Source organism: Caloenas nicobarica, chromosome 5 (genome assembly GCF_036013445.1).
Source record: "Caloenas nicobarica isolate bCalNic1 chromosome 5, bCalNic1.hap1, whole genome shotgun sequence".
Taxonomy (NCBI): Eukaryota; Metazoa; Chordata; class Aves; order Columbiformes; family Columbidae; genus Caloenas; species Caloenas nicobarica.
Window position 1 is genome coordinate 10,336,202 of NC_088249.1, and position 10,459 is coordinate 10,346,660.

Below are 10,459 nucleotides of genomic sequence, written 5' to 3' on the forward strand. Positions count from 1 at the left end.
ATTGATGTTGGAGTGTGATTATTATTTGCGGTGAAGGTACCCCAAATAAAGCCTTTAATGCAAAAAAAAACCCCAGCTGTAACTAATGGCTGAATTTGCAGAACATGACGCAGGCAGGTAAAGCTGTAAAGGTGATTAAGGAGATAAAGCAAAGGCTGCTGACTGCGTTGCCTTCACATGTGCCAAGGTGCCAACATGCCTTTCAGGGCACAAACCGACCTCACCTGTGCCCACCAAGACGTGCAAAACCGCGAGATGGGAAAGTCGTCCCTGCGGTGCCGCTGCCACGAGAGCACCTTGCGCCGTTCCTGCCCTCGGGCATGGGCCCCAAGGCCACCGCTGCCCAAGAGCTGCTGGAGAAAGAGGGAAAGATGTAAATCGTCACATTAAAAGGAGACGAAAATGAAATGTTGTGGGTGAGATTTGAGTAAATGCTTCAGAGCTGCTAGAGCTTGTGCTCGAAAGCAGCAAGGAGGCGGGAGGTTAAGCCCTGTGCTGTGTTTCCAAGTGGCTATTTGGATAAATTGACACAAATTCCAGGGGGATTTTAACTACAAGGACTAGGATCCAGAGCCTCTGCTCAGACTGTGCACAGGCTTTAACCACGTCATAGGAAAATCCTGTTTTCAGTTCCATGGGACAGGGACAGGAATTTGGGAAGGGAGCATGCTTATAATGTGCATGTTTGCACAATGTTTATTAGGATTACTTTTAGGAGTATTTATTGTACCTGGCCAAGGGCTATGATGCAACACAAGCTCCTTTCAAATAAAAGATGATTCAGTTTTATGAGGAATGACAAAATAAACATCTACCCAGTGAAAGGCTCAGGAATAAGGTTAATTTTTATTTTACCTTCAGCTTGATTTTCCTATTAAAGAAATAAATCTGCTGCTAAAGCTCCATTTACAGAGAAATGTCATCCTTTATTAAAAACAACTTTAAGCTGCATTGTGGGGAAAGAGTCTCTGGGACTTCCCAGGCACTTCTTTTCTTGAGGGCTGGTGTTTGGGGAAGAGATCTGAAAGCAAAGCAGGTGTTACTAGGATCCAGTCGGTTCCTGTGTACTTTCCCCAGCTGCTCTACCGCAGTGCAAAGCTGCTCTGAACCGTGGGGAAGGCACGAAGCTTCGCTGAGCAGGTTTGCTCCAGGTCCACCAGAGATAAAAGAGGAATTCATCCTTCTGTTGGCAAAACCAGTTCCTTATGCACAGTTCCCTACCGGTAGTTAAATACAAGTGAAATTCTTTGCAAAGCTGCGCCAACACCCTCAGCCATAAATCCCCGGCAGCCGGGGCAGCACCAGCACCGCACCATGAAATCAGGCTCCAGCACCGTGACATTCTTCAGATGTTTTTGAAGCTGTCTTGCCTCTTTTGTCTGTATGTCAAAGATAATGATCCAAGTGTATTTCTGATGCCATTGGTTTAAATTTCTTAGAATCATAGAATGATAGAATCATTTTGGTTGGAAGAGACCCTTAAGATCACCGAGTCCAACCATAACCTAAATCTAGCACCAAACCATGTCCCTAAGAGCCTCATCTATACTACTTTTAAACACCTCTGGGGATGGTGACTCCACCACTTCCCTGGGCAGCCTGTTCCAATGCCTGACAACCCTTTCCAGGAATAAATGTTTCCTAATATCCAGTCTGAACCTCCTCTGGCACAACTCGAGGCCATTTCCTCTTGCCCTATCACTTGCTACTTGGGAGAAGAGACCAACCCCCCCCATCCTACAACCTCCTTTCAGGCAGTTGTAGACAGCGATAAGGTCTCCCCTCAGCCTCCTTTTCTCCAGGATAAACAGCCCCAGTTCCCTCAGCTGTTCCTCATAAGATTTGTTCTTCAGACCCTTCACCAGCTTTGTTGCCCTCCTTCTTCATTAACTCTAATTGCACTGGGGATGAGAAGGGGGCTCTGGGCAGAGACACAGCAGCCTCCAGCTCTTGCATGGCAAGGAAGGGTTTAGGTGGCGATGATACAGATAAGAGCACTCTTGTGTTCAAGTATCCCCTGAATAAGTGCTGAAGGTGAAACAGCCTGCGACGTTAATCAGATCAGATCAAAGACCAGAGCCTGTCTGGCCCGATCAGCCCCAACTGGCAGCTTGATAAGGTCAGTGCCAGCGAGTTCAACCAGGACGCCTTTCATAAAACCGGTACCAGTGGGATCAGGAGGGCACCCTGATTGCATGTGACCAACCAAACGGGACCATAAAAACACCTCTTTGATGCATCTGGGATTTAACAATGATGTCTTACATGTGACAACTCTAATTCCAGAGAGACCTTTCCAAGCGTGTCCACATTATCCCGTCAAATGCAGGGGATGGGAGGGCAGCATCCTTCCCGGGGAGCAGCGCTGACCCTGCTTCTCCAGTGCATTTTTTCAGCCTCTTGCCTGTCAGCAGCAGTCGTCGGATGGGCCTTGAATTATGGGGCCATTCCAGTTCCCTCCTTACGTGAAGGCTGCTATCGCAGGCAGACAGCTGCTTTTACCCCTTCTCCGAAATTCTGTGAATTTTGGACCCTGTTCAAGACTGAGCAAATCAACTGGGGACTTTCCATTGTTTGCCCTGAGCTTCAGAGCAGCTGTTATTGTTCTTCATCATCTGCTGGAACATTTCTGATGGAGTTGTTGTTGTCTCCTGAGGAAACTTTTAGAAGACTTTCAGAATGAAGCAGCCTTCACATATTGGCAAAGCGATTTTTGGTTTCTTTCCCTGAGCAATAGCCAGAGTTTTTCCTTTTTACTGACATCATAGCTTTTGGATGTGCTTGGACTAACTCGAGGGCGAATTCAATATTCATCTTCATAGCTTCTGCTACATTTTCCTTTTTACTCCGTGGTGGCTTATGGCCACTAGTTCTTGAAGATCCACATTTAAATTCCACGAAAGAGTGAACTAAAGTGAGAAAATGTCTTTATTCTTGAAATGTTTAGAAGAAAAAAAATAATTAATTGCTCTTGCTTAATATCCCCATGTTTTTGTCTTTTTTTATCTTTTTGCAAAGTCTTCTCACACGTATCTCCATCTGTGGCCGTTTTTTCAGTGCATCTGGGTTTTGTCTCTCTCTTGTGGGAACACTGATGGGCACCGTCAGCTTTTTCCAAAGTTGTGGACTTTTAGAGATCCAGAAATCTACTAATTAGTTCATGTTTAATCTGCATGATCTGCAAGAGCATTTCTGGAGTCTTGTAGATTTGTTCCAGTACACACAAATTATGCTGATTAGATTGGTAAAAAGCCAAAAAAAAAAAAGCATAAATAGCAATTATTCCAAGCCCATAAAGACTGATTTTAGCCTGGGCTGTTGAAAAATTTCATGCAAATCATAGTGTGTGTTTATTGTGGGTTTTTTTCCCAAACACAGTGGAAGAGTTGGACCTAGTAGTAGGCAGAAAGAGGTTGAAATGCCCTCGGCAGCCGTGATCAGGAGCAGTGGAACAGCTGCTCCCTGCAGCTGTGCGGTGCCTTGCAGGGGAGCGCACGGTCCCCAGCGTTCGCTGCATCGCCTGTTCCCGAGGCAGAGGCTGGCGCTTAAATCTCCTGGTACAGCCCTGATGCTTGTCACCCAAACCGCTCCTGTGGAACCGTGCCACACCGCACCTGGCCAGGACCAGGGCTGGTCCCCGCTGCTGGCACCCGCTGCAGCCCAGGCCCCGGTGCAGGTCCATGGGCTGAGAGGTGCAGCGGCAGGACAAGGAGGGTTGCCCGGCTCTCCATCAGTTGGTGCAACCAAAGGTGCTATTTGCTGGTTGCTGTCCTCGTTTTTGGGGTGGAATGGAGTTTAAACAAGGAATTTAAAAGTTTGGCTCTTTGGTTCATCACAAATTCAGGCGTGGGAGCCAGGAGGTTTAGGTCCCCAGGCTGTGCTGGAGGTAGGAGGTTTCTTCCACCGCCGGTCTCACAGGACTGCTGCACTTGCTAAACAGCAACCAGGATAAACACCAGCTAGAAAACAAGTACAATTTGAATGTTTGTGGACACAGCTGTACAAGCCCTCTGCTTTTCAAAGGCTTTCAGATGTTTAGGAAACAAAGTCATAATGAAAACCTCCCATCTTACGAGTGGGCAAATGTGCTGTTAAGAACCACTAGAGTTTTGCAATATAAATATTATTACTGCGGTGGAAAACACAACTGGAACATGAATCTGACTTGCAGCAAGCAGCCCTTACACATTTTGGGAAGTGTCATAGAGCTTTAGACCGTCACTGCCAGAAAGGTACAGAGGGACCTTGGAGTAAACAGGCGTGAGCTCTGAGATTAGCTCCATTTAGTCACGCTCTGCTAGGAGGTTTAAAACAGCTCCTGTGGAAAGGAACGAGCTCGTCTTTCCCTTGGCGAGGATGAGGATGCTCCTCTCGGCCGTGTCGCTCAGCCTGGAGCAGCTGCCGGCGTGAGATGCTGCTGCGGAGCTTCTCTCCGTGCTGCAGCCCCAGCACCTGCTACCCAGCACCCAACACCTCATGCTTCCCAACAGGGTTTCCCCCCTTCCCCTCACCCCGAGAGCTCTTTGCATTTATCTGCTCTGACTTTCACCAGCACTTCATTGCCCAGTCAGTCATAAGGACTCACCCATAAGGTCTTCCTGTTGTTCTTTACAACCTGTCCCGATCCTTACTGCCACAAATAACTTTGTGCCATCGGCAGACTCCTCGGGTAACTGCTCAGCTTTTTTCCCAGGTCATTTGTCACCATGTTCAGCTGCACAAGAACCAGCACAGACACAGCAATGCCACTCGCAACCTCCACGCTCCCACGAGACCCAGCAAGGACCTCTACCCACCATTCCTTATCCCTCAACACATTACTCAACCTTACTCATCCTACAACTAATGGTTTCAAGAAAGCGCCTTAATTCTATTAAATTCCCTAGCTTTTTTTATGACTGGCTTTGCAGCCTTGCTCATGGTCCTTTAATATTATTTTGGGGTGTATAATTGAATTCAACTGCTTTTAGTGCTCTGTGACAATGCGGGACAGGGAGAGAAGAAAGCACTGGCTGTGTGGCATTTCGAGCCTGTGTGATATTTCTGCTTTGTTGATTTTTACTCGAGGAAACCAAATGCTGGCTGGTATTCTGCAGAAGTGCAACAAAATGTGACTGTCTGCTGCTAGGGTGACCGCATTGGATCCAGGCGATCCAAAACCAGTGTCATGTTTTATCTGGCGGGAGAAAAGTACAGGATCTATCTATAGTCACTGGTCCTTCTAATTCAGTGGGATTTCTTTTTTTTTCAGCTCTGATAAAAACAATGCAGCGCATAAGCATTTTTGAGTCATCCTCTCTGCTGTAAGATCAACCAGAAAGAGCTGATTTCTATGAGGCAGATGTATTTATAGGCTTGGGATAGAGTATAGATTTTAAAATGCCACTTTTCTGCTTCAAAGAGATTGACTTACAGTTTATATCTATATAAAATTAATCCAGCTCATTAATGAAAATGACTACAGAGTACAATGAATTAAAGTTTCAGAACATCATGAAGCATTGGTATGGCTGCATGGTCTCACTTCGTAAGGAGTCATGACATGGTGAACATTATCTACTCATATTTGCATCCAGGTACTGTAAGAACCTGTGGGCAATGAGACGCTGCCATGTGAGAGCAGGAACAGCTTTGCCTTGCAGGAGACTCATTTTTAGCATGAGGAGAGCACTGTTATTCAGGAAGGAGCTGTAACCCTTCTAGCAGAGGGAAGATCTGGGATGTCAGGTCCTGTTTCCCATCCTGCCACTGACTCGCACAATCCCCTTACGCATCAGCCTTGCAAATGAGCACGATGCTGTACGGTTCCCAAAGGAGCCTATGCAACCAGGGCCCAGGGCATCAAAGCAGTTGTGCTGAAATCCCGCCGAAATAAATAAGCAAGGGAACTCATTTGGTGCTGGGGCATGAAAGCTCTTTGCCTTCCTTGAGAAATCTGCTCTTTCTTTAGGCAGCCAGCAGCTCCCTAACGTGGAGGTCCCACCAGGCTCTCCCCACAGCAGCAGGTACTTCACCTCCAGCCGCAGGCATTTTACAACTCCCTGCCCGCCCCCCCCCCAGTAAGTGTTTGCAGGATCAAAATCGACCTGCATGAGAAGCGAGGAACTGCTTCCTTATGAAGCAGAAATCCCATCTCACATGGAGATTTATCATGCGGAAGAATCGCATTTTCCTCTCCTAGGGAGGCAGGTTGCACCTTGACTCTTACAATAAACCTCCGTCAGAAGTGGTGCAGAAGCTGGCAGGATGAAAGGCACTTGCTCGGTCTGAAGGAAACACCGAGCCCCACGTGTTCCCTTGGGGCTGAAAATGCTCCGAAGGGTAATGCCCACACCCCAGCGCTGTTCCCGAGGCCGGGAGAGAGCCCTGGGCTAGCTGCCACCTTGTGCTGGCCACAACGCGTCTCTTTTGCCCGTGGCTTGCTCAGCTGGTGGGCTCCTGAGGACACACTCTACGCGGAGTGCTGAGCCCACCTGGGCCTCTTGGTGTTGCTATAATGCTGGCAATGCATAGGGGCTGGATGGCATGCTAGCAGCCCATTGAGGGGGGATACAGTCCCATTTATAGTCTAGACAAGAAACCTTAAGGAGGCCAGTGCTGCGGTCCTTGCTGACGTGTGTCCACAGGCTGGTAATCAGCCGTAACCATGTGAATATCTGCTCTCTCCACTGAAAAAGGGCAATTTTCTCTCTCTTTAAAGTGCTGCTAAGACCACTAAGGAAATGTTGACAATGAAGGAGCCTCCTGGGAACACTGGCTGATAAAAACTGGAGGTCGATTTCCTATCTGCAAGGCTTTGTGTGCTTGTGGGGTATATATTCCACTCAAGTATTGTCTCTTTTCTTAAATGTTTCCAGCACATGACAGAGGACACAAAAACATAGTATAAGAACACACCGAAACTGCAACTGGTGTCCTAGTTAAACCTGATTTCTCAACACAGGTAATCAAACATCTTTCTTGTCTCATGCTCTTGCCTAGTGATGTATTGAAGTGGGTGATCCATTTCCATATTATATATATTGTATATTTTGCTAAGATAATTTAGACCATACTGTGACTCTTGTAACAACAGCGTGACATGATGTACATGTAATCCAACAGGTTGAACTGAATGCAGATGCTTTAAAAACCTCTTTTCCTTTCCTTCCCTCTTTTCCACTCCATCAGTCGCAGATCCCAGCCTACACGCCTTGTTAAAACAGATTGAACCGACATCCCCACTAATGAGCATTTCTGGTCCATGGCTTTTAAGAGCAACAGCTGGAACCTTATGGGAAATTGCCTCCTCATTGCAAAAGGTCAGGGAAGGAGGGGCCTTCTCCCAGAAATCATTCTCTACCTTGCTACTTCTTCTTATGCTTCTTCCTCCAAGCAGATTTGGTTCTCAAATCCAGCTGATTCCTAGGAACAGGTGGCTATTTTTTTTTTTTAATTATTCTGAAATAGTGCTTTATGGACAATTTCTAAGGGCATGCAGGACCAATGTAAAAAGTACCACAGGGCCTAAATTCCCATCATCTTCCTCACTCTCCCACGCAGAATAGCTTCTGGCTCAGAATATTCTGGCATCACAAACTTTCATTCCACATGCCCAGGGACCAGCCATGACGAGTCCCAGACACCTGCATTAGGGATAACTACTGCTAAGGTACTTCTGACTGGAGGAAGGAGGGGGGACTACAGCCCCCCCAAAGCAACATAAGAGAGAGGAAAATCCCACTGCAGACTTCCCCTTCCCGCACGGTGCCTAATACAAAGGGAGGTTGCTAAAGCAACAGTTTCTCCTGGCTGACTAAACCTAGTCATGCACACGGGCTTCGCGCTGAATCTGTATCAGAAAAAAAATGGAAAAAGCGCCTTCCTCTACTTAACGTAGCTTTGACTGCTCAGCCAGCTCCTCTGAGAGCAGCAGCTCTGAGTTCACCCGGTCCTGGTCTCTGACATCTCCTGCAGCTCTCCGGACCCCTGGGGAGAGCTTCTCCACGGCTCCACTGGAACCATTCACGCAAATCACCCTCTTAAGAACTGTAAAGGAATCGTAGCATCAGCCCACTCAGCCCCCACCGAAATAACTTCAGGCTGAGGTCTTCAGCGGCTTGAATGATGCCGTGCTGCTGCTGCAGCTGCCCACCGCTCTCCACAAGGTGCCAGGTCAGGAGCAATCGGGCAGCTCCTCCGCACAGCACCTCGCAGCAGCTGGAGCTGCAGAGCCTCAGCGGCTGCATGTCCTGGTGAGCTGGCAAAAACCAGTCCTTCTCCCTGCCCTGTGGGCCAGTAAAGAGAAGAGGAAAATGCTCACCTCTGCCAAAAACCTGGCTGCGCAACCTGAGTGGCCTTGGAGAGCCAGGAAGGGCTGGTGCAAGCCAGCAGAACGTCTGTTCTAACAGCTTTGAGGGCAGGAGGGGGAGATGATGGAGAGGGACCACTCCACAGCAAGGGAAGCCCAGCTGTGGGTGACCTGTCTTAGCAGCCAGGCAGAAACATGCAGGTACGCTGAGGTGCCCCACAGGCCGGTGTTCCCAGATGGCTTTTGCATTTCCTTCTATCAGCATATCAGCCGGCTAACCTCAGAGCTCAAAGCTGTTGCCCTGCAGCAGAGAACAGCGCGTCCTGAACAGCCTACAGAAGGACACAGAGCTCCTTGGCGAGATATGCAGGTAAAGGGCTGGATACCAGCGAGAAGGATTATTTTTATTTGACTATTTAATTCAAGGTTTATTTGTTCCCTGTGTTGATACTGATGCGGATTCATTCCAGTCCAGAAGCTGTCACGTACAGAGAAGAGGAAATAACACAATCTGGTTCCCTTCTTTTGGCATCTGAACAACACAGTTTCTCAGGAGCACTCGAGAGGCCAGTAGCACGTAAATGCTTTCCCTCGTGGCAGCACAGACAGAACTTTCTGGTACTAAAGTAACCCCCTTCCTCCATTTGACTAGTCACAGCTGCACGTACCTTTGGTGTAAAATCATGGTTATGCAATGCTGACTCTCCCACTTTGCTCTTACTGTGCCTCTCTCATATTTGCGCAACCAGAAGCCAAGACAGGGCCCAGCAACAGCCTCTGAGAGCCCAGCCATTTCTCGACCCTCCTTTTCTGAGCCTGCACTGCTCCCACTGGCATCAGAGGGGAGCTGGGAGCGCTGAACACCCCTGAATTGCAGCCCAGGAGGGCAGAGTTTTCTCCAGTCTCTGTCCAGAAGGAACCTGGTAAGGCTGCCCAGTGCACTCACCCACCTAAACGATGCCGGCTCTGCTTGGATGTGTGCTAGGATTTAAAAGTCGCTCTGGTCTTGCTGCATCTCTGAATCCCCTCCTTTCTAGGTCACCATGACTTCCGCGGTCATCCAGTTGTCCAGGACTAATGGAGCACAGATGTGCTCTCGAGGGAGTGAGCGTGAATCTGAACCCTCATCTCTGGAATGCTTCCCAGGAAGAACCATCTCCTCACCATCACGTATCCCAAAGTACCTAAGGAGATAACAGAGCAGGAAATCAAGCAGAAGAGAAAGTTCCTAGCATTTTTGCTACTTTATCCCTTTAAGGTTCTCAAGCAGGATTTACGATCACATCTTCTTCAGAAGAAAACAGTAGTGTGCTAACAGGTAAGCAGGAAAGAACCGCAGCAAGATACAGATCTGCAATGCTTTAATTAAAGCACAGGTAAACAGTGAACAGCAGCAGAACTCTCAAGTGTTTCACAAGCCCCATCTTAGTCATTACTGTTTGCCTCGCAGGCTGCAAAGTGTCCAAGGCTGCTCTCTGTGCTAGCTTGTGGGCATGGAGCGCAATGGGACAAGCTGAACGCGGTGCCGGGCAGAGCTGTGTGTTGGTGCTTGTCCACAGCAACCGAGGGATCCACGTGCGTGGCAGCGATGAGAACGTGCAGCCTGCCAACCTGTGACTGAGCTGTCAGGGCAGGAAGAAGAGATGTCTCATTCCAGACTGAAGACTGAAATGTATTAAAAAATGAAATCAGTCTCTCTGAAGGCGTGGTCCAAGCAGATTCCCCCAGTGTGGTAGGAAAGACCCACGTTTCTGATTTACCACTTTTGGCAGGGAATGGAGCCAGAATGTAAAACACGGGTGATCGTAAGCAGAATTAAACAGCGGCGGGCTCTGGCAGCACAGGAGAGTCCACGCGGGACGAAGTGGGATCCCCCCCGTGACCCTGACAACAAAGCAGCAGCAGGAAGCGGTGCGGTGCTGCCGGCCGCGGCTGGGATTGGCAACAAAAACACAGAAGCCTTTTTAATATTGCAAAGACAGAAATGAAATCCTTCTCCTCTTACGCAATGCTTGTCCTTCCTCTGCAGGGATCAAATCAATATGGGACCACGCAAAGTCAATGGTTTATTTCAAGGGATTCTGAATTGGGCTTTGTAGGCGAAAAGGCACCAGCCTTGTTTGAAACTCCATGAAGACACATCGGTATTTCCATTCCACATCTATTTGT